At 43.4% G+C, this 24,963-nt stretch overlaps 1 protein-coding gene across 1 annotated transcript in view; it reads right to left on the bottom strand.

Annotated features, from left to right (window-relative positions):
• Positions 1-22,152, bottom strand: part of TAOK1 (TAO kinase 1) — a 63,782-nt gene extending 41,630 nt beyond the window's left edge. Inside the window, exon 1 of the mRNA XM_066333398.1 lies at positions 21,938-22,152. The gene's annotated coding sequence lies outside the window, so the exon portion shown is untranslated. The remainder of the gene's footprint in view (positions 1-21,937) is intronic.
• Positions 22,153-24,963: the final 2,811 nt, after the last annotated feature.

Here is a 24,963-nt window from a genome sequence, read left to right as displayed (position 1 = left end):
ATGGTCCCTAACCCCATGTACATCTGTGAAACAAAGTTCTGCTTCCTGCACAGGAACAGAGATCCTTCTCCGTAGGAGTTCAGCAAAGAGCAGGCATGAAACGCTGTCCCCTTTATCTTTCACATTCCCTCACCTAGGTATTTCTAGAAGGAATAGATTAGAAGGATAAGATGAATCTGCACCTGGATATTACAGTGAATTCTTGCAATTTTTTGTCTGTGTGAGCATCTATGTTCAAACACGCTTTTCTTCCCCACTCAGTACTTCTTTTTTCATCTGAAAAGGAACAAGCCTACCATTCCTATAAGATTCCTTTTTCAATTTCTTTTTTAAAGATTCTTGAGGAATGGTTCTATCCTGAAAAAACCTCTTTGCAGATCCTTTCCCCTTTCTCTCCCTGCTTTTCTACCTCTGTTTTTTTCTTTTATTATACTTTTTCACAGAATAGCCTCAGGAAGACACTTTTATGTTCGAGCAATGCTTGCATTTCTCTTATATGTGTACTTGTAGACTCTGTGCCTTACTTTGATTTCCTCTCAAGATTCTGACACTAAAATGTCCATCAACTCCTTGAATTACTTACCCCAGCACACTTTCTGATCCCACTGAGCTGTTCTGCTTGGGTGTTTACTTTCCAGGAATGTCACTAACGAAAGGGTCAGAAAGTTGCATTTCCCAAACCTTCACTGACATGCCCAGGATCTGTGTTTCTGGGCTGGGTATAAATATTTATTTTTAATTATTTCTATAATCTTTCAAGTTTTCTAAGAATTTAAAAGGTAAGTAACTGGGCAAGTGCGCTCTTGTGTTAGAGACAAGATATTCTGAACAAACTAAATATCTTTTGACAGGTTTCATATGTCAATTATAAGCAAACACAAATATTCCTAACACTACCTGTACTCCTGAAAGTAATTAGTTTTGTTAACTGGCAATTTTTACAATGCCATTCACACCAAATCTACCACGGATCCTATCACTTAAACAACATATATAAAAGACATTATTGATGCAATTGAGAAAAATTAATGCAAAAAAGCATCTTGCCTTTTTTTTTCCTACAACTTAAAACAGAATATCCCAAGCACTCAAAAATTAGACCTACAGAACAGCTGAAGAATAGCCAGCATTCATTTCTTACAATGCTATGAAAGTTCAAGAAGTGCTCACCATTCCTTGACTTAGCCAACACTTACATCTCCTGGATGCCTTTGCTTGTGATAGTTCTGGTACATTTATTAAGAAGGTCAGCTCTAAATTTAGTGATTCCTTAGGCTAACAAAGCTATGAGGAAGGCAACTGGAAAAAATGAAATCTTCTGTGCCCCTTCTTTTGCAATTCATTAAGTTCACCGTTGTTGCCAACTCTTTTCCTTTACTAACATAAAGCATCACATTAATAAACATTCTGTGAGTGCATCACCTACAGCCAGCTCTCCATGGCCACGTCTCTCCAACCAAGGAGCACATACTATAATGGATCCAGTGTGGGAGATGCTGTGCTGGGAGCACACTGGACAGGAAGAGGTTAGCAACAGGCCAGTTGATGAGAGTCAATTAAATCTAAAGGCAAAAATACTGGGAAACTCCAGCTGCCCATAAAAAAAAATTAGTCAGATATCCTAATGGGATTTGAGTTTAAAGAAACCTTTTCTTGACCCCTAAGCAATTCTGTCCCAGAACAATAAATAGAGTAAACGTAAGCAAATTAGCTATTTTGGATTCAGCATAAATAACTCAGAAATAAACTACTAAAGCTCACAACATAGATAATTACCCTTGAGAAAAGAAGTAATTAAAAAGTGGCAGTATCACCATAGTTTTAAAAAGAGGCCTGAAAGGAAGCAATTCAAAGTCTTTCTGGTCAATCAGTAAAAAAAAGAGAAAAGAGAAAGCGTTTAAACTGAGCTTGCAAACGAATTCCCTGGAGTACAGAAGAACTCCAGGACACACACCCATAGCAGCAAGAAGCTGTATCCAACCCTTCAGCCCATAGGTCAGATTCTTATTTGAGCAAGTATAAACCTGCCAAAACTCATGCCAGTAGGAAGAACCTGAGGCAGAAAATAAAGCCAAACACAAACAGAAAAATCCAGAACTCTGTGAGATTCTGTAGGAACAATCTTACAAACCAAGCTGCAACAGTGAGAAGCCTTGGGCAATCACCCGGCCTGACAAGAAGCCACACAGGAGAACAACGGGAGAGAAGGTAAATGACCTGCACAAAGAAGATAACTGGGTATAAGGTAAGGGGCTGTTGCACACCAAGACAGATGGTCCTTCCACAAACACGTAAATTAAACATTACTGACCACCGGGGACGAACAGGCAGCTGCCCTAAAGTCTGACGTAGCTCCAGAGTGACGTACAGCTTTTGTCACAGCTGCTGTCCCCTTCCAGCAGCTGCTGCTGCTCCAGAGAAGGTCCCAACAATGGCTGCAGCCAAACTGAACAGAAGAATTAACTGAACTATTAATTAGTGGGAGCAGCATGCTAATCACTTGGTGACTGTGCTACACTAAGAACCAGAAAATGAACCATTTATGCACTAGACTATATGTCATTAAAAGAACAGAACAACTCAAAAGGATATTCAAAAAGAAGTGGAAAAAGTACACAAAATTACTGTGAGAATTAGTCATAGGTGGAGAACAGAATCATCACCTCTGGATTGATATAAAACTAAAAAAAGCAAGAGGTCAGGTGAAAATTACATTACATTTTGACCAAGAGAAAAGGCTCTTGCAACCAGAGTGACCACAGAAAATGTGTGGATGCAGCACAGTATCTGCACTTAAGATCTGGATGGGAGGGAAAGGTACACGACATGTTTTATTTAGGGCAGCTGACAGTATCAAAAAGTACACAGGAACCTTAAATAAGAGTATGAATGAGCAACAAGACAGGAGATGAAAGGTCAAAAAAAGTAAAGAACCATAAAGCACACATTTACTCTTAAACTAAACATAAAGCAGGAGCTGAGCCTGCTGCAGAAAACTAAGCAAAAATAATTGCACAATTATGCCAAACACAATGTCAGACTGGTTTTTTATAAAACAAGATGAAGAATCAATCAGAAAAATAATACAGAATTTCTGACAGTACTTGAAGAAGTTTCTGCCATGGCCTGCTCCAGGACATTATTCTTCATTCATATATAGCAGTAAAATGGAAGTACAGTAAAAAAAAAGCCTTAGGAATGGAAAGTTGTAAATGCCTAAAAAGACAAACTAAGCTTGAGGAGGAAAGCTGTAAGAGTTAAAAATCATAAATAAGGTGGTCATGGTATGTGCTCAGACTTCAAAGGGCGAAGCCATAAACTGTAAGAGCATCATGTTTACAACAGAGTGAAGGAATTCAACCAATCAAGGCATAAATAGCAGAATTAACCTGCAGAAATGACTGTGAGGCATTAAGCCCAATAGATAGAAACACTGCCTTTTACACCAGACATTTACGTGAGTAAGAACATCCACAGCCAGGTCAGGTAAGGTACTCCTGGATGCTCCTGGCACTGCTTCTGAAGCACCCAGGTTGTCACCACTGCCAGGGACAGCAGATAGGACCAGACAGGCGAGGTATCAGAACCTGGATGACAATTTTTATGTTGCTAATCTTCTAGGGTCAAACAAGCACAACCAAAACACACCTTGTTATGAAAAAGGTCGAATTCTTTTAACACAGGATTTTATAAAATACAGGATTTACTATCATAAATAGAAAATGGTTTATCGAAAGGCTGCAGGGAAATAAGGAGAGGTTCTGGGAAGGTGCATGTATATGGCAGCCCTTCAGCACTGGGCACAGGCAGAGAAGCCCTGTCAGAACAGATGACCAGTGAAAGATCATTCTGTTCTTCAGGAGTGACCAACTTATTGCAGCACACAGACACTGGCAGTGCAGCAAGGATTTACACAACTGCCTACCTAGGTCTGTAACTTAAAGCACGTTCAAAAAGAGGTTCAAACGTATTTCAGCTTCAGAAGAGTTGAAAACCTTTTATAGCTGTTAAATCTGTGCTACCAGATTATCTGTAGCCATAAATGGGGTAGCTTTAATGAGCAATTATGTCACACGTTTCTAGAGCCCGTGAGCACCTCCTTTCCTGCTGGAATTCCCCAAAGCCATGGCAATTTGTCCAGTTTTACTCTGGCTCAGGTTATTTTTTTTCCAGTCTTCACATGACTGAGCAGAACCATTTCCTACACAGCACACAAGGGGAAGAGGCAAACAATCAAAACCAAACAAAAAAATAAATTAAAAATCCCCTTTTTTTACTACTCTACCTACTTGAAGAAATGCCTCTCCACCAGGTTCTGCTAGGTCCGAACCCCTTCTCTTTATGCTTTTCACTTAAAACAAAAAGTAGTTTACAGTATGCATTAAGATAACAAGCATAACCTTTTAATTTGATGAGTTTTATCTGCTTTCATGGGGAAAATCCTCATTTCAACTAATACACAAAACGATTTGTGGCTCAGATATACAGAGTATGTCTCAATTGGATTGTTAAGATCACAGGACTGAAGGTCCAATTAAGTCCTGCTCCTGCTATTTTAAGCAACTTTATAATAGAATCCAATCATCAAATAATAACCAACTCCTGAGAACTTCTCAAAGCCACTACTCTGATTACAAGGCTGCTCCAGAACCCCACTCCTATTTTGATTAGGAACCAATTTAAGATTAAGAACTGATTAAGACTGATTTACAGATTTATTACTTTAAGTTTACTCTGCCTTACTCTTCTTCCCACACCAGCCTTAATGTTTAAACAGTCTTCTTCCCATTTCAATACTGAGGGATAAGCACAAGGAGAGATAGAATATTGTCCCCTTAAGCCTGTTAGCTGAAAAAAGCCAGTTTTGTCTCCCTTTATGACGCAGGAGAGAGAACTGACTTCCCAGACCATTCTAGCAGCCCTTCCTCACATCTGTCCCAAATGAAGCTTAAAAAAAAAAAATCCTCCACCACCATTTTCCATATCTGCTTATTTCCTAGATACATAGCACTAAAGTTTAAAAATCACCATGGTATCAAAGGATATATTCAAGCCTTTTGCATATTTCCATTTCTAACTGATAACGTATATTTTTCTATTTCATACCTTTATACATAATAATGTATCTTTATATATCATATATGTTATTATATATTTGTTACTGCATGATCATTCACTTTGCACTCTTCCATTTAGGTCTCAATACTGCAAATCCTCCAGCTCATTCGATCCTGCCAGAGACTTCAGTCCTCTGGATTGACAATGTCCCCCAGCTCTGCACAGCAAATTCCATTCACACAGTCCTTTCACGTATACATCAAGACTAGAGCACCACTTTAAACTGTCTGAAGGCTGCACCTTGAAAAGTTACCAGCAGCTTCCCTCCAGCCCATCTTTCCTCACTAGGAGTAACTCATCTTTACACCATTAGACTACACTTGGCTTTAAGAGATCTCCAGCATGCTGCTGTGCCCTGGGCTGTCCTGACCCACACCTACATGGGATGGACTGTACTTGCAGTACTCGTCCAGCCTGGACATTGCTTACTCCATCAGCTCTCCAGCAACCCTGTCCTGTTGAGGATAATCCTCATAACCCACCCATCCCAAACCACAGGAAACACTGCAGAAATGGTTTTTTCAATCAGAAGGTGCAGGTGGGTATGGAAAACACATCCTTGCTGCAAACGGAGGAAGGGATCAGAAGTGTGCAAGAAAACCATCCTTTCCACTCCTGGGCCAACAGCTGCCCCATATTCCTGCCTCGCCCTCCCCAGGATGCTCTTGCTCTCCCATCACCTTCTCCAGCTGCTATGGCTGGGCAAGACCTCACCATCACCCAACTGCCCTAACAAACACAACAGCTTCTGGCACAGAAGGTACCAGCTGCACTGCCCCAAATCCACCCAGACAAGGCACCAACACTGGGGAGGGGAAAACTGGTTGTGTGATGCTGGGAATGAGTCCCACATTCATGGCCCAGCCAGCCCTGGCCTTTGGGCAAGGAGGGAGACAGGAGCCAGAGCAGAGGGCAACAGCAGCCTGTTCCCATCCTGGATGCTCGTGATCTGTCCAGTTAGCATCTGTCCTGCACTTCCAGCAGGAACAGAGACCTGGGTGGGAACAGAGACCTCCCATCCCGGCACAGAAGGGACATGCATGGTCTGTTTACTCAGAATTTTTGGGCATGTCTGCTGAAATTCCAAAATCCCAGAAGATTTATTGTAGAAGCTCTTACATCACTTTCACACAGGAACACACATCCTGGCAGTGAGAAATGAGACTGAAGCAGAAGTTTTTAAGGGGCTGTTTCCCAAATCCCGGTAGTCACAGGTTTGAGTGCTACATTACAGCTGTTCTGATTGCTGACACCTCATCTCTTATGTACTTATATACCCATTACCATAGTAACCAAATTCCTCAGAACATATAATGCAATTTTTGTATCTGGTGTATTAGAACAAAATTATTAAGGTTACAAAGGCAAGCATTCCAAAATTAGAAAGTGTCAGAATTCAGACTGCCATCTCCCTTGCCAACCCATCTTCTTTTGCTGCCTCCCTCCTTATCTCCCAGGCTCCCAAGTCACCTCTCCTGCAAACCTCCAGCTCTAGTTCTCCATCAGCTCCACCTCCTACCTCTCTGACCCCTCTGCAGTCCCAGTTTCACTGTACTCTGTCCTGACATATTCTTATCTCTCCCCTCTCATCTGACTTTTATACCTCCTGCATTCACACCAGGCATTTTCCTCCTCCACACTGCCTGAATGCTCTCCAGGAATGATTCACTGAACACAGGACAGTCTAGGAACTGGAAAGAAGAGGAGCCTCTCCTGCAGGAAAAAGTCCTTCTGATCTCACACAGTCCAGGGCTGGAGCATCTTATGCTGCTCTCCACAGATAACTGCCTGCTCAGCATCAGGAGCTGCAAAATGCCTCAGCAACACTCAGTGCTGGTTCACCCTCTTATTGCCACTGCACTGCAAAGATGGGTCCCACTAGGGAATAAGCCCCCATTTAAGGAAGTGAGTGCTTGGCAAACAGAGAGTCTCCATCTTGATGGAATTTAACATAAACAAATTAACCTTTATACTTTACCTGCCTATAGCATTATTTTATACACATAAACATATTGCTAGGAGGAAGACACATGCATGGAATGCTTAAGTACTGTGTTTTCCCTGAACACCAGCACCTGCAAGCACTGTGGAGTCAAGAGCTGAATCCACTGCAGTAGAACACACCCAGCACATTCAGCACATCTCTCCTTACAGGTTTCCTAAAAAGTCCATCAAACCACAGACTTAGGCATCCTTGTGCTTGACTGCCTCCCCACTAGAAAAAAGGTTCAGTTGATACATCATTCTGCACACACAGAAGGTAAATGACTACATCTTTTCTCCAAGAACCTGCTTTTAAAAAATTATCTGTCTCTTTTCTGGTTTGGCAGTATTACTAATTGTCCTAAACACAAGGGATGAACAAGGTAGGCCAATGCCTGCACCTGAAACAAATACTTGGAACAAGAATTCATAAACGGCCCACAAAGCAGGTTTAATGACCAAGCTTCATTCTACCCGGGTTAACTCCTATGAGTATTTTAAAAAACTTTCCCCTGGTAGACCAACTCTTCAACTCTCAAGTAAGAAAAGCAGCACTTTTTTCTGGTCTGAAGAGAGGAGAAATGAGCTTAAGCCGCTTGTATGTACCAACCAAGAGCTACAGCATTTTAAGGCTGGAACGGTAATTTCAGCTCATGTAGAAACACATCTATCCTAAATTTGAGAGAAAACTGTAATCAGAAATTGGCCTATTTCAACAGCACAAATCCAAACACCTCTATATTTCACAGGTTCTTTGTGTGTTCACACATAAAGCCACTTAATCCAGCTGTTCTCAGCAATCATTCACAAAAGCAAATGAACGAAAAAGAAATAATCAGCAACCATTTCCACTCCTACCCTTTAACTGAGGGGAACAATAATTTGACTGCTTCTGTCAATGGACAAAACTATTTTCTGTGCATTTAAACAGAAGGTTAATTGAGATGTGGTGGAACTAGCTCTCACACTTGGACTTTCTGAAAACAAGGTTGTCCTGCCTGTTTCAATGACTCTGGCCTCAGCTTTTTCAGGAAGCGAGGCAGGAAGCTGCCAACAGGTGACTTTTCCAAGACTGAACTGATCTTCAGGGGACATAAAGGAGTAGCATTGCAAACAAAAAGCCAATTAAATTAATCTTATTTTTCTCCTTAAGCATTCCTGCTGGCAGGGAGTGGGCTGGAAGGCTGTGTCCTGGCCTGGGCTGTGCTGGATGGCAGCGCTGCCTGTTCCCAGGAGTTGCTGCTCTGAATGCAATCAGTGATTGGGTCCAAGCTAAACCACACTGCTCAGAGCCACACAATCATGCTATCTAATGAAGGATGGGAGCTGGAGATGATTAAAGCTACTACCCAGAGCAATAACCACACAGCACAGCTGGAGCAGGACTGAGCTCTATAGTCTGAAAGACCTCCTTAAAATGCAAATATGCAACAGGAGGGGCCTGGCTCTAGCAAGACATGAAGAACCAAAGCATCAGGGAACAAGGAGAATCACAAGAACAGTCCCAAGAGAGCGGTGGCACAAGGGATCTTGCCAGAAAGCTGTTGGAAATTTTCAAAAATCAATCACCTGGTGGTTTGTTTTGGTGTTGGGTTTGTGTTCTTTGCTTGCCTTTTTTTTTTTTTCCCCCCCTCAGAAACACGGCTTGATATTCCTTCTCCATTTTCATTTTGGCAAATGGACGACTCACATCACACTCCTCTTAGACAACATCTCCTAGAGAACCTCCCAATTCTCCCTGGAGAATTTATCAAATGTTTTTAGACAAAGCAGGAGAAGTTGGCTGCATTAGAGATCCAATACTGGAGTGACACATCTTTGCAGAAGGACAGCTAAGTTGGTGAATAACAGAATCATGACCACTAACATCTTCTGCCTCGAGACTCTCAGTCTGCCTCCAGTCAGAGAACATGGGGGCCGAAGGCTGTCTCTGCTCCAGCAGCTGTTTAGAGGTAGATGTTATCAAATTCCTTCCACATCTGTTTAGATTTCAGGAGACAAGCACCCACACCACACACAAAAAAACCACCCTCACATCCTTTTGTCAGCCAGCTCTCTGAAGGGGCACACAGAAAGGAGGAGCTCCTCACCCCAAGAGGCTGCCTGTGAAGGGCACAGGTAGGGTGTAACAGCAGAATAAAACAGGAAATTTTTGCACTACTGCAGTCTGCACTGCATCTTCTCTAGGGATAAATAAAATTCCGATCTCCACAATCTCCATGGCTGTCAATCTGACACCTTTTGTGAATACTAAATTCACACATACAAAGAACTTTTCTCCTTTGTAGGTTTTGAAACATTTCACAAGCCGTTTCCTACTGGTAACGGAACAAGCAGCATAATTTCATACCTGGCAATTTGAAGCCTCTTTCAGCAGTTTGGAATAATGGATTATGCCTTTTGTTTGCCAGTAGGAACAGACAAATAAGAGGAAAAAAAAACCACTGCAAAGTTTCAAGCAACAATTCGTGTATTAGAAGAAGAGCTATTTTCTGACTGCTCCTGTTGGCTAATAAACAAAGGGAACGTTGGTGTCCATTTTATAAATTCTAAGGATCTTGGATTTTTGAACTGGGAAAGTAGGACAACCTCCTGATACCTTGGGCAGATACATCCCTAACAACCAACAAGCAAAAAGCAAGAACTGCTCCTCATCATGCATGCAGCTCACCCAAGCAGCCCAGCTGGACAGGGAGCTACTGAGAGCTCAACAGGCCATGCCAGAAAACACTATTTACTTTTGGGACACAAACTATAAAGAGCAACCAAGAAGTAATAAAGGTTCTTGAACACAACAGGGCAAAAAAATACCGTCTTCAGTGTTGCTCACTGCCCAGAAGTTCTTATTACATCTGGACAGCTTTTCAGAGACCACCAGCCCATCCTCTCACTATCAATACTCAGTTCAGAGCCCCCAAAAGCCTCAAAATGCCTCTCTGCAGATTATTTTGCAAAGTCATTCTATATGAGGGAATATCTAAAGCTCCAGGCTGAAAAAGAATAAACCTATCCATGTTAACAGGAGCTGTATTGCTCAGTATAGCTAACAAGCTGCATGAGAGCCAACTGCTGCCAGGCCACAAAAGGGCTCCCAGAAAGAAGGAAAAACTCCAGTACATTCTTGTATTAATACAATTCCAAAGGCTTGAATAAAAATCATCCTGGTTGTATCAGCCCAGCAGTTGGTTTTGGCTGCTCCCCTGACCCTGGCCAGGGCCCAAAGATAATCTTGGTGGAAGGCTGCTGCTAGTACTACCTTGATATCTATACAAACACATCAAGTGTATGGAACAATTTCCCAGTAGAAATTCACATACCCATGGCAAGAAGATACTGTGTAGTATCTCATTTAAATATCTTAAAAAAAAAAAAAAAAAAAAAAAAAACCAAAAAAAAACCAAAAAAAAAACCCAAAAAACCCACAACCCAGAGAAAGGTTATATTAAAAGATAAAACATCTCTGAAACAAGGAATATTGGATATTCATAAAGTGCCTCTGTATTTGCATCTGGCACAAAACATACATCCCATCCTCCAACAAGGCAGGAAGGAGTTACTTTTGAGAACTTGATAGTAAGAACTGAAAAGAAATAACTCTGCTTGTCTCACTCTCTTTTTCTATTAAGCTAATTCCTGTTGTATAAAGTCAGCTTGAAAGCCCCTTTCAAAGAAAAAGGGGGAGGGAGAAGAGGAAGAATCAGATCTGCTTGTTTTTTGCATTTGACATTCAGGTCTCGTCGCCCTGTTTTGTTTTCCTGGAGGACGCAGCGGCGCAGACCTCGCAGAATGATGACATCACACCTACAAAAAAAGCAAAACCCAAACGGGAGGGAAGCAGCTCTCCCTCAAACAAGCTCAGAACACCAGCTCTGCTTCTGGCTGCTACCTTTTGGACAACTCAAAACTCCGTGGGTCTGGGGGTAAGCAAATACTCCCTTCACACCCCTGCCTCATGTGAGCAGCACATAACAACGGGGAATGGGACAGTCCTGCTCCTCTCCAGGCCAGGCAAAAACAAGTTAAAAGGTGTTTAGCTACTGTTCCCCTCTAGAACATTGCATTGTTTTATACCTGTTTATACCTGTTTTATTGCAGGTTAGGAGTTACACAGTCAAGTGGCTTTTACCATGATGAAACAAAGCAAAGTACAGTAGCATGTTTAAGTCGCTCAGTAAATTGGAAGCTGCTCTTTCTGAAATGGTTTATAAAGTTAGTTTTCTGTATGAGGTAGACATTCAGAGGAGCAGCTTTCCTGCAGAGCAAGGAGCTGTGCTACACCAGGAACAGAGGAACTGCTCAGTGTGCATGCATGCAGAGTGCTGCACCTGCACAGGATAAAAACACACCTCTTGTGGTATAGAGGTGGTCATCCCTTGTCTGTATTTATTAAAACTCAGAAAAGGCCTTGCCAGAACATGTGCCCTCACTGCTCTACGTCACAAGGAGATTTACCCTTCATGTACTACCTGAACTCCACACATTTACATGATTGGCAAGCTCAGAAATAACAGGTTTTAAGTGAGAAATACATTTCAAATCTTGGAAGAAAATCTCTATTTAAGACACCAAACCAGCTAGCACATGACATGACCACTCTCCTTGCTTTGAAAACTTTATGACTTCATCTTCACAAAACAACAACAAAAAGCAGGAAAGAAACAAAGAGAATTACAGAAGTGGAAGTTACTAAATACTCAGTGGTCACATGGTTCCACTTATAGCTACTAAACAGCATAATGGTGACAAAGCATTTGACTGCCTTTGCTGTGATTTTTTTGTAATTTAACATGAAACTAAGAAGATTGGCACCTCTACCTAATGCACAAGCTCAATTCAGAACACTGACAATTCCTCAAAGCAGCAAAACAAACCTAGACTTGCTATTCACTGAGGAACAATGCTCCAACAGGAACATCAGCTAACCAGGGGTTATTCCCAGATTTTGTCCGAAAAATATTTTTACAATATGCCCTCACAGAGGACATCTCATTCCTTCCCAGAACTCAGAAGTCTTGCTATTACTATTCACTAAATATTAGGAAAAGGTTCTTCATCCAGAGAGTGTTTGGGCACTGGAACAAGCTTCCCAGGGAAGCAGTCACAGGCTGAGAGTTCAAGAAGTGTTTAGACAACGATCTCAGGCACACGGTGGGATTCTTGGGGCCACAGGAGTTGAACTTTGATGCTCCTTGTGGGTCCCTTTCAACGCAGAATATTCTGTGATTATCTACCTTGAGAAATCCTCTCATAACAATGGTTGATTTCAGATCAACAAATGGCTGATTTCAGATCAAATGCAATGACAGATTTCTGTAAAGCAGCTGATTTTTCTATAGAATTTGACTTCCAATAGTCAAACAGTAAGTGCATTCCAGTGTCTATCTAAAGATCTCAATCTCCTGCCCCAGCAATTAAAAGGAAGGAAAATGAGACAAGCAACTGCCTTTAAGGAAGCATCAAAACTAGGTGGTAACTCCAATCCAAGATGGAATTCTGCTCCTAAGATTGAAGTCTGAGCTCTCTTGTCTCAGATGGGTCCAACGGAGCGTGCCGAGTCCTGTTGGGTTGACTCTGGAGACCAGTCAGGACAGTCAGACAATGACCATCTCTGTAATTTTCTGTTTACATATTTACAGAATGTATTTAAGTGGTGAAACCGTATGTGTCATGTCCTTAGAAATGCTAATCACAGGCATGAAATCACATACAGAAAACCCCTAAATCAGCAGGTGCTCGCTGCTTCCAAACCAGAAAATAAGCAGACAAGTAGAATCACAACTCACACCATCCTCTCCTTCCACTCATGCTGCTCCATATCATCCTTGTTTCCCCAACACCTATGTAAATAGGTAGGTAGATTTTGCAACAGGCATAATAAACAGGTATGAACTACTTCAGACCAGTACAGGTAACATCAGTTTCAAAACTGAAAGCAGCTTTTGGAGAAAGCTTGCTAAATTTCATACTCCATGTCTGTGGCAACATGGAATAAAAATCCCTCAGAAAAACAAGGTCCCAAAATATTTAGCACTTTCATACAGGTACTCAGATTTCAAGGTTTTAATGCTTTTTGGGGGTTATTCTAGTTTAAAAGAATGACTGAAGCAACAAAATTCTTAGTTTCATTATTTCCAGGTAAGCCCCAGCTATTTTACTGCATAGATATGCCTTAAATGAACCCCCACACTGCAAACCTCTGTGCAGAGACAGGTACAGCAGAGCAGATGGAAGTTACTGGTGATTAGCTGAGCAATGGCTCACTCTACAATGCTTATGAATTCCCGACAGGCACAGGGGCTCAAAGCTCCTCTTCCTTCCCAGGGCATCAGGTGAGAACCCTTTCAGCTTTTTACAGCAGTGTGCATTTGCATTACACAACAACTAGACCCTGAAGAAAAGGTGAGATTCAGCTGTGGCAGAGACTGCACAAACAGGGTGAAAAGATACACTTTGCACAGATCTCCATAAAAATGTCCAGACAATACCCAAGTCTTGCAATTTCACATGCACAGGAATATTTTTTACTTAAATGGGCAGTCCTCAGTTATCTCTGTGTGTGACTGACTCCAAAAATGAAAAAACTTAAAGTTAGTTATTCATCAAGTTCGGAGACTGATTTACAATGCATTAAAAGCCCTTTTCAGAGTTATGTAAAGATAAAAATCAGCAAAAAGTCTCATCATAGTAACAAATAAAATTAAAAATTTCAAGATTTAGCCAGCTTATTCATGACCAGCATTAAATTGCCATTATATTAAGAAAAATCAACATAGTGCTCCTATGATGAAACAAGACATCCCATCCCCTGCATTTTCAGCAGGTCAGGCAGACTTTCAGAGGGAGATCTGGGACAGGGGTGCTGCTGAACTTGGAGGTCTGTGTTGCTCCACCTCACCCCACAGGCAAAGCAGCATCTCCTACACTTCTGCCTCCACCTCACAACTTGGGAGGTGCTGATGCTAACTGGGGACCAAGGAGACAAATTCTTCTACCCCATCACCACCAGCCATGCTGAGCAAACTACTCATTTCTCCACCTGTACTTCAGTATGCCCAGCCCATAAATGTGGAAAATAAATATGCCTTTATCATCCATTTGAAATACCTTGAGATTTCTGGATGAAATTCAGAGAAGGGAATTACTGTTATTATCTTGATAATTCAGAGAAAAGTATAAACCCATCACATATGTAAGACAGTATTTCTTTGCTATGGTTAAAATTTCTATTTGTGTATTAATATTTCATTTCTCATATTAATATTAATTATAGCTATTTCTGTTTAAACATAAAATACTTGTAATACCTACAGAAAAACATTGTGATTATACCAATTTATAGTTACTAGAGTAATTATCAGTACCAGAGATTTCCACAGCAATGGGAAGACTACTCAAACGAGGATCACACACCCTGGTGCTGGACCAGCCACTGTGGAAAAACTCCAGAGGCCAATGTTATGGCCCAACTGCACAGTAATCCACAATTACCAATTCTAGCAACAGAGAAAAATGTAAGAAATTTAAAATAATGTGCCAATTAGTATTTTCAAGACATAAAGGCTATTCAAGAAAAAGCACTATAATATTTGGAAAAATTTAGGGGCTTTTTCAAAACATTTGTTAAAACTGGGCATCAAAAATTCCATGTCAAATTTTTATTCAATAAACTAGCAAATAATTCTTTAAATGTTCTTTATTACTTTGTGACTAACTATGAGCCAGTGGGGGTAAATCATGTACTTTATAAGTAAACTATTTTCACGTTAGTCTAGTATTCAAAGCACTCTGCTTGTTATTGTCAAATCAGAAACAAATCTTTTGCCCAGTCTTGTTTTTGCAAATAAATTTACATCATCAGTATTGTAATGAAATCAAAGCAAAGGTGAGGATGAAGACTTCCTTCTTCCATAACATTTTATTTTGGATAAAAACCCATGTATACAGACATCTTAAGTACAGATTATCTTAGTGTTTGGTTCCCTGTGCTCTGTCCTTCCAGTCACCAACAGAAATGTTGAATTCTCTGGTCAGTTCAGGACATCTGTGTAGGCTGATCTGCTAAGAATATGGTCAGCTACTGAGCCAGCAGCTGACAGCAACATCTGAGAGCAAGAGAAGGAACTATCTCCAGTGACTGTCATGCAATCACCTAAATTCAGCCCAAGCATCCTCACCAAGCCCTCTTCTCCCACCTCCATGGGCACTCCAGCTTGTACAAATCTGGCCACTCAAGGTGGCTTCTGGAATGGAGATGCTCTAGCACTTCTTTGCCCATGTACTGTGTCAAATGAAGGGAAAAATAACCTTCCATCACTTACAAAGGACAGATGATCAGCATTCAGATGGGTTCGCCTGCATTCTTGCTGCAAAACGGGCAGGTCCCAGCAAGAATTAAAAGGAGGTTCTACCACACACCTTCAGCCAGAGACTAACCTAGTTTTAAACACTTCAAAGCCTGAGTTAGAGGGGGGTTTGTGTGGAAAGGGAAGAAGGAAAATTAAGCCAAAAACACAGGTAAGAATTCAGGGTTTGCCTATATGGCAATTAACCCATAATAAAAATGGAGCTTGGCATTCTTTGCAAGGCACTGCCTCTGAAATGTATCATTATTTCCTTCCCAACTCTGACACGCACTTCTAGGAGACAGCAGGAATTTTTTGTCAAGGCCAAGGTTACCCTCTTTTTTAACTAAAGTTGCAAGCCTTCATAAAAACCTCAATCTAAGAGCCTGGCTGCATACTCAGGTACACCAAGCAAGTATAAAGTGGGGTTTGTACCAGCTCAGCTGATGCCAGGAAAAATCAGATCACTGCACCTTAGTCTTTACGGGTGGCAAAACCACATTACTGCAGTCAGTGCAGTACATAATTCTCAAGACAAGACTTCAATATGCAAAGACTAATTTAAAAAGCCCAAGGAGACACAGGAGAGTGATGGATTAAAGGCAGAAGACCATGTGCTGTGCACAGACCTGTGTTCTGTTTGACCCTCAAAGAGGGACACAGCTTACCTAGGGGTACAGGGCCAAATCATACCAAAATAGATTCCAAACCCAGGGTTTAACTAGTTTGCTATCTAGGCCAGGAAACAGTTCTGGAACACATTTAACACAGTTTAATCGCATCAAATCACAGCTGGCCCAGAACTGATTTTAACAACTGTCAACTGCTCCTTGGAACAGGCAAAGCCAAAAAGAAGATCACAGCACAGTTTACAAAGAGCACAGAGACAACCCAAACATCCAGAGCAGCAGCAGCAAAGCAAGGCACATTCAAATCCCATGATCTTTATTCAGATTGGGTTACAAGGAAGTGGGAACTGGGAGGAGTTAATGTTAGTGACAACTGCAAGCCAGAACTAAAGGAGAAACATGTTGCACTGCCACTGGGATAGCTTGAGAAATCCTCCTAACTGATGGAGAAAGTTACTGCACTACTTACTGGATACCCGTGGCCTATTTGAGAAACAGCACTGGCAAAAATAACCTCTCCTCTCATCTTGGCTGAGAAGGGAGGGACAGTCACCAATTAAAAGGGGACTGAGGTGGGAAATGAGAATTGCACATTAAGAATGGTGAAGGAGGCAAAAATAACAAACATGTGCAATAGGAGATGAGATTCTTTCCAAGAAATCTCAGTACAACATTTCTCTCGGCATGGGCCCATGGGTCTGTTACTGCCCTTGAGCAGTGGAATGTCAGGGAAGAGGAGAGATTGCTGGGTGCTTGGAAAACTGAGCACATGGATGGGGAGCAAGCCAAAAGTGTTAAAAGAAATGGTCCCTACCCACTTGCACTTGCATATTCCTCTTTCCCACGCTCCTAGATCCCAAAGTTTTCCAGATATTAGGAATCAGCCAGATCAGAGCAAACTGAAGCTGAAACAGCAACGCAAAGGGAAGGATCGATCCTAAGGACCTAACCCCTCCAAAATCTGTGTCCAGCAGTGCTCAACAAATGGCAGAAGGCTAAAGGGAAGAAAAATAAGTTTTAAAGTTTAGATGAACTAAGTGAAAGGCTGAAAGCAACTTTATTCACATTTTAAGAATTCAAGTGCAATACATACTTTCAGTCTAAAGCCATAGCAAAAATCCCTGAGATTAACAGTAAACATAAAAATTTTCTTTTCAAATATGGATTGACAAAGCTGACATGCAATAAAAGCTTCCAATGAAACTCACAGGCAGTGTTCCCCCACATTCTGATAGGAGGCTGCCCTGTAAACATGCTGCACTCAATGAGGGTAGGAGAAAACTGTTTTTATAAAATTACATCTCACTCTAAAGAAAATATTTGCATGGCTGTAGCCAGGAGTGTAATAAGGGTCACTGGAAGATCACAGGCACAGAAAACTGGAGGGCCTGCCAGCTTCAGCTTTGTGACTTTTACTTTTTTTCCTCAAGATCTAACTTTTCCCCCAAACAAAACACTTCCAGCCTTTTCAATCCTAAAGACAATACTCAATATGTAAATCTCATGCTGTCACCCCATCTTGACCCCTAAAGAAAAACCAAAACTGTTTCCAGCCAAGCAGTACAGCAGGCAAAACTATGAGCTACTGTCCAGTTGTATTAAGAAGCCATCATCACTCTAACTCATGCTGGACTGTCCTCACCAACCCCTAAGAGAAAGAAAAACCTCACTGCTGAGCTATAGGTGTGTAACTAATGCTGTAGATCCATCCTCAGCAAGCTCTGATTAAACTGGAGAAACTTCTCTGTTTAGACAAAACTTACTGCTGCTTTGGCAATTTCATGCTATGTTTACAGTGGCTACCTTGCCTTTTCTTCTGGCAAAGAAACAAAGATTTAGCAGAATGTGAAAAAAAAAATCAAGGGTAATAATGCACTGGTTTCTGATCAAGTATTAGAAGTTCCTAATGGCTTCCCTTTCATAATTAAAAATACTGTAATTCCAGTGATCACCAAATATTTGTTAAAAAATTGCTTTAAAAACCACTTTTGGAGCCCCCACTGTGCTGGCTAATGTCCATTGTGTTTCTAAGGGCCTTCAGAAAGTATTCCCTCCTCCATGTTCTGTACTGTAAATGAGCACTTAGGCAAGGAAGAAGGAATAGTGTGTAAAAGCCAACTCTGCTTTTAAACAGCTCTCTATCTTTTCCTACTATTTTTCTGCACGCTTCTTCCCCTCAGACACCTCTGACTTCATGGTTTTATATTTGATATTTTTTCACAGGAAGGACTCACCCTCTAGAACTTCACATGAGGGGATAAGTGATTTTCTGACCGTTTGTCCATTGAATTTTTTTCAGTCTCTTCTCCACAGAGAAATCAATGCACAATCAGCAATGCCTCAGCATGCTAAAGGACAATAACAACAAAGAATCCTGAAACCTAACCACTGCACGTTTAGCAGAAAGTGCCACCAGCCACCTCTGTCTTCAAAGCTCACTGCTGGCTGTGGTGGTGCAGCCCAGCCCCTAGGGTTGTCTCTAACCTCACCTCACTGTGCACTGAGCCATTTCAGACCACCAGGCTGACACAAAACTGGATTTTTCCTTGGGTTAGCTTTCTGCTGGTGCAGGATCAAAGACCAGAGCCAATGGAACGACACATGGAGAAGCAGGTGGAGGACAGGACTGCACACCCCAGTCAACTTCCAGCATAAGGGGAACTCCTCAGAGAGCACCAGGGTGGTGCTCCACCCTGCACCGTGTCCACCCAGAACCAGCACTTTGTGGAGAAGAGCAGGACACATCATAGAAGAAAGGACCAATGTGGGTCTCACAAAGTATTAAATCATCCTGCTCTGTGTTGTTACAGGCAAGTTTGTCCCAGGCATGGCTAACCAGGAGAGGACAAAATTGAAATCCTGCTGCCAGACCCAGGACACATTCCAGTCCAGACATGACTCCAGCCCAGGGTTGAAGTTCAGCTCCTTCCTTTGTCCAGGTTCACAGAAGGAAATAAAAGTAAAATCCTTGAAACTACACTGCATACTTGAACAGGAAAAAGGTAATGGCCACCCAGCATCACTACCACTCAGAAGCCAAGTGTATGGCTCACCAGTGGCAACACCAAAGATTTTTATAATTTCTAGCATGCACTTCAACCTAACAGTATGTTGTTTACATGATTTTAATACGAACAGGAACACAACAGAAAATACTTCTAAGATAGCATCTTAGTGATTATGGGAGTGTTCTCCAAAACACAGGGAGAATGGAATAAGACAAGTGGTATTTACCATAGCTTCCTCACCACTTCTGGATCACAAAGAGAGCTAGATAAACCCTAATTATCTTCTTACTCGACAAAATACCTATACTGTCCAAAAAAACTTCTATGAGACTTATTTTGCAAATGACCTTACTCCCTACTAAGTTGGATCAGAAGTATTATCTATACAGAAGTGACAGACATGAGAGACAACAGCAGCAGTACATCCAGTCTGTCTTTGCTAGAAAGAGAATTACACCTGAAAACCAGATACCTGGAAACCACCTAATGCTCTGTTGAGTATGCAAGGGTTGTGTCAAAAGTGGAACTCACTTCTGCAGAGTCAGCTACCTACAACATCTTTAAAACAAATCTCTGAAATTGCTGCCATATCTATTGTTCTCTACAAAACATCCTCATTACAGGAAATCCACTACTAGGATACATCTGAAGATGTAATTATTAGTATTTGCTTCTCTTCTAATGAATCTCAGCAAGCATAAAAGTTGAGATTGTCTTACTATTCATTAAAAACATGTTATTCTGGAGATAAAGACAGGTGAATACAACTAGAGATGAAAACTGCACAACTGGAAATGTTATTTAGCTGGAAGTAAACATTTAAAGTTCTTCAGTTTAGCTTACACTGGAATTTAACAGCAGGACATAGATAACTTTTTCAATTAGTCTAACTTGAGGCCTAAGCCACCTTATCTGTACATAATTTTAATGCCAACATCTGGTCCTGTACAGGCAACACTTAATTCAGTCTAGTTAAAAATAAAAACAACATCCAATTGTACAAAGAGTTCTTACTTCAGGCAGTTGCATTTCAGCAGAATTAAACTTAAAATTAAGCTCTTCTACCAGAATCACCTTCTCTTCACTGTGGTACTGTTTGCAGAGGTGAAAAACATTCTCTCAAGTTCAAAGGACAAATTGAGGTTCAAGTTTATCAATGTGTTTCAGTCTACGGATAAAAGGAAGAGGAGTCCTAAAAATGGGAAACATACCAGTCAGAACTAGGCCAATGTTGTGGAGAATCTAATATGAAGGCTCAAACCAATCGCTGATTAGGTTTGCCCTTGGACATAAGTAGCAAAAACTATGACACACTAACTATGAGGAGGCACAAAGGCAAGGAAAATGTAGGCTCAAAGTAGGGTCAAGAAAAGCATAACAAAAACTGTATTTATTGCAACAGAAGTTGTTATTCTGTAATCCTGAAATATGAAAACAAACCGTTCCTAGTGTCAAAATGTATCAGTTTTCCACGGTTTTCACTATTATGTGCTATCTACTAAAGCTGTTTTTCAGTCACTGAAGATCTGAACTATATTGTTCAATTATATATCTATAAATATATATATTTGGGGTGGTATTTTTGAAACGATTAATGCGAAGCATTCCAACCTGATAAACTTAATCCAAATACATAAAACAAGAGCTATGTCAAACGCACTATAAATAGCATTAATAGTAAGGAATCAATACCATCCAAACCTTTAGGTAACATCTTATTAATCCGCCCTTGGCATGCATGGGCACACTGCTCTAAGGGCTCTCAAAATGCAATAGTCAAAGGTGAAGGACACAATTTGTCCAACTAGTTAATGCAACTGCTATTTAACCAACAGAGCCACTAAAATGCCACCTAATGAAATACTCCGTACCATGATAAGCAGCAGAGACAAGCACGATAAACACGAAACGTTTTTCCAAGAAAATATATTAAAAGTCCTTTAGGGCTGTTACCGATCTGTCATGTTTTCTTTCCGAAGGCATGTAAAGATCTACATTTGACAACAACCATTTTAATCCCTGGTTCTTCTCCCCCCCTCCCTCCCCATTTCTTGTACCGCGCCCAACACAATGGTACAACTGCATCTCCCAGGTATCGCCCTGATATTTATTTCTGCTTTCACAGTGACAAAGGTGAACTCGGATGCTCCAAAGATGCTTGCAGCAAAGCGGGGTGAGAGATATTTCTAACGACATACCCACACGCGGGTTACAGAAATCCAGCCTCCATGAGATGTTTTAATCTGACAAATTAAAATGGTTGGGAAACGCTATTTGGGTAACGGAATCGGACGCCACATGCATTGCTGAGGGGGGAGCAATAAAAGGTCTTTAAAATAGGTCACTTTCAGCCAAATCCCACACCAGCACGGAACAAAATGGTATATACACTGAAAACTCACCGCTTGGGGAGGAGCGAGGGGCAGGGAGGAAAAAAAAAATAAAAATTAAAGGGTGAAAAAAATAAAAGGGCATAAATCCGCGCGGGTGTCCGAAAGACCCCCCCAAACCCCTCTGGGGGTCGGGGCTCGGCCGGCAGAACCCCCGGGGGAGCCGCAGACAAAAAGGGCCGCGGCGCTGGGCACGCCTGGCCGGCCCCGGCCCCAGCCCTGGGCCTCCGGCGGCCCCTGACAGCGGGGAACACCCCTCCGCCCGCGGCCGCCCCTCCGCGGGAAGCGCCATTTCGCCGCCCGCTCCCCCGCCGGTGCTCGGCGGCGGCGGCCCCGACCCTGCGGCACTGCCGCAGAGCGCAGCGGGGGAGGCGCCGGCCCCACCGGGCCGCTCCCCCCCACCCACCTCCTCCCGCACCCTCCCGGGGCCGCCCCGGCCGAGCCCCCCGCCGCGCCGCCCGCCTTACCCTCCGCCGCAGCCGGGCTGGGAGCGCCGGTCGGCCCCCCGCGGAGGAGGAGGAGGAGGAGAAGGAGGAGGAGCGGGGCAAGGGGCGGCGGCCCCGCGGGGGGAGGCGCCCCCGGAGGGGCGTCGGGCCCGGCCCCCGCGGGTGCCCGGGCGCGGCGGGCACAAAGGCGGCGGGGCACGGCACCTAAGATGGCAGGGCGGGCGCGGCGGAGCGCTTAGCCGCCGCCACCGCCGCCGCCACTACCGCCGCCGCCGCTGCCTGGGCCCCGCTCGCCGAGCCGCGGCCAGGCCGCGCCGCGGAGGCGCGGCGTGCGGGAGGGCGGGCGGCGCCGGCCGTGCCGCCGCGGCGGAGCGGGTCCGTGTGCCGGGCCGCGATCGCTGCCGCCGCCCCGCCGCCACCTCCCCTCAGCGCCGCCCGGGCTCCGGCTGCGCCGCCGCCGCCGCTCCGCGCTGCCCGCAGCCAGCGGCCCCCGCCCGCCCCTCTCGCGAGACTTCGCCGCCCTCTCCCTCCCCCCCCAGCACCGCGGCCGGCGGGAGGGGCTGGGGGCGGCGGGGGGAGCAGGGGCGGGGCCGGCGGGCTGAGGGGGCTGAGGGGTCCTGGCCGTGAGGGGCTGTGTGAGGAGAGGTGGTTCGCGGTGTGAGGGTCTGTCTGAGGAGGAGGTGTTGGTGTGAGGGTCTCTGCGGGGAGAGGTCGTTGGTCTGGTGGGCTCCTGTGGGGAGGGGGCGGCCCGCTGTGAGGGGTTGTGTGAGGAGGAGCCCTTGGCGTGAGGGGCTCTTGGGGAGGGGTCGTTGGTGCGAGGAGAGAGTAACCAGCTGTGAGGGGTGTGTGACGAGGGGTTTTGGCGTGAGGGGTAGTTTCAGGCAACAGGTGAGGGGTTGCTGAGGGACAGGAGAACAGGAGAGAGCTGGCATGTGGAGGTGCTGAGTGGAGTCTGGGAAAGAGGGTTTATGGAAGCCCCATGTGGGGACACTGAGGTGGGAGAGGGGCCTGAGGGAGAAGATGGTGGGTGGCTGCTGCTGAGGCCGTTTGAGCTCGGCCGGGGTTTTGAGGGGCAGCAGGCCTGAGGGGAAATGAGGAAACTGAGGAAAAATTTGGGGGGGCAGAGTGGCAGGGGCTCAGCAAAATGGGGTACATGTGGCCTGGATATGGGTAGGGAAAAGAGGTGTAGGGAAAAGGCCTAGCGTGGGTGGGAACTTCTTGGAGGCAGTGTGGCAGAGGACAGTGGTTTTGGGGCAGGCTGGCTGGGGTGAGGACTTGGAGCCAAGTGGAGCTGCCTCTCTGGCCAGGAGCAGCTCAGCTACAGGCAGTGACAATTCCAGGAGGTGGTAGGTGGCTGCTCTAGTGCAACTGCCCTCACCAAATGGGTGTATTCCAGCCCGCCCTTGGCCAAGCTGTATCTGGGTTTGTGGCCAGAAGAGGGAAAAAGAAAATCTCATGGGCTGAGCACATGGTCTCCTAAACTGTACTCTTGGCTCTCAGTGGTGGGTGTTGAACTTGGTAGGTTGTTGAGCCTTTGTGTGCTTTGGTATCTCCATCTATGAAGCAGAGATAACAGTTGGCTTCATGCAGGGATTAATTATCGCATCTTGTAGTCACGTATTTGTTTATTTGTTTTTACTGTAGATTACAGCTGGAGGAATTCTAAACAGTCCACTTCTCCTTGTCATGGTGTTTGAGCGCATTGTGCTCCTGTCTGAACAGAGGAAATCACTGAGGTCAGTCTCCCTTGTGTTTACAGTTGCTTTCCCTTTCAGAAGTATGGGGGCAAAGAATCATCAAAATAACAATTTGTACTGACATCCTGATAATAAATGAATAGAAACAGTTACATAAGACACAAAGTTTGTCAAAGGTGTGTTTGTAGGGATGGCTTCCGCTTTTGACTTCAGAATTACACTGAAGGCACAGTGCACTCTGTTATAAAGTACCCTGCAAGTATTCAATTTTGAGATGTCCCCTGTATGAAATAATACAACTCTGTAAATCCAGTATTACTGCTACTGCTGAAATAAAACGGACAAGACAAACTTCCTTCCTATTTTCCACATAATCTAATAGATATTTTGTATCGTAGGGAAGCTGTGTATCCAGCAGGTGTTGAAGTGATGCTGGATACGATTTAGGTAAATTTTGCATTTACCTTTGGAGGGGCAGAGCTACTGGGGGCTGTTTAACCTGAGATGGGGATACACCTGAGGAATGTTAGCTGTGACAATTGGGGACCTCGTCTAGAATTTTGTGAACTTGTCCCAAAGTGGTCTGATACTTTTCCTTTTCAAATCCCAATGGGAAAAGTGAGACAAACATGGATCACTTCAAACATATGTTGTTGTGGGTATTGGGAGAGGCAAACTAAAGGTTTATCTGATGATCTCAACCTTGAAGTTGGCAGCTATGACAGGAAACTTGGTTTCATTCATCTGCCAAAGATATTTGTAGTGTATCATTTGACAAGTTAAAAGGCATTTTTGTAATGACACAAAAATAAAACCATCCACTTTCTGAAACTACAGTTTTTCTCTTCAGAAATAATATGGGAGACATGCTTCTGGGGAAATTAAGGGCATGTTTGAAAAGTAAACATTTGTATTTTCAGATGCTGGAAGAATAGTGTTTAATACGGATCTGCTCGCATGGCCTATTTGATATTAATTTGGTTTTGTACTTGTTTTGTCAAATTAGTGAGTATCTTCTGCTTTTGGAGATAGGAGAACAAAATGGAGCAGTAAGAGAGAGTGATCCGCCCACAGGGTCAAAAGGTGGAATTGAGAATCAGGTTCTTCTGAATCTTGATCTTGTACTTCTTCCTGCAGACAAATTGCCTGTAAAGCTCATGAATTATGAGAGCCAATGAGGTCCATGGAGCTAACCCAGCAAATGCTAGCAGAGAGTCTGGGCCTCTCAGTGTTACACATGTGAGATAATGAGAGGTCTAGGTAAAAATCCTTAGAGTACCTTAACAGTGGTTGCAGAAAAATGTGAATAATGTTTTACCCTTAACTATCAAGTATTTTTTCTTGAAATGC

This window comes from Sylvia atricapilla, chromosome 20 (assembly GCF_009819655.1).
Source record: "Sylvia atricapilla isolate bSylAtr1 chromosome 20, bSylAtr1.pri, whole genome shotgun sequence".
Classification (NCBI taxonomy): domain Eukaryota; kingdom Metazoa; phylum Chordata; class Aves; order Passeriformes; family Sylviidae; genus Sylvia; species Sylvia atricapilla.
This window is presented reverse-complemented; position numbering and strand designations above follow the sequence as displayed.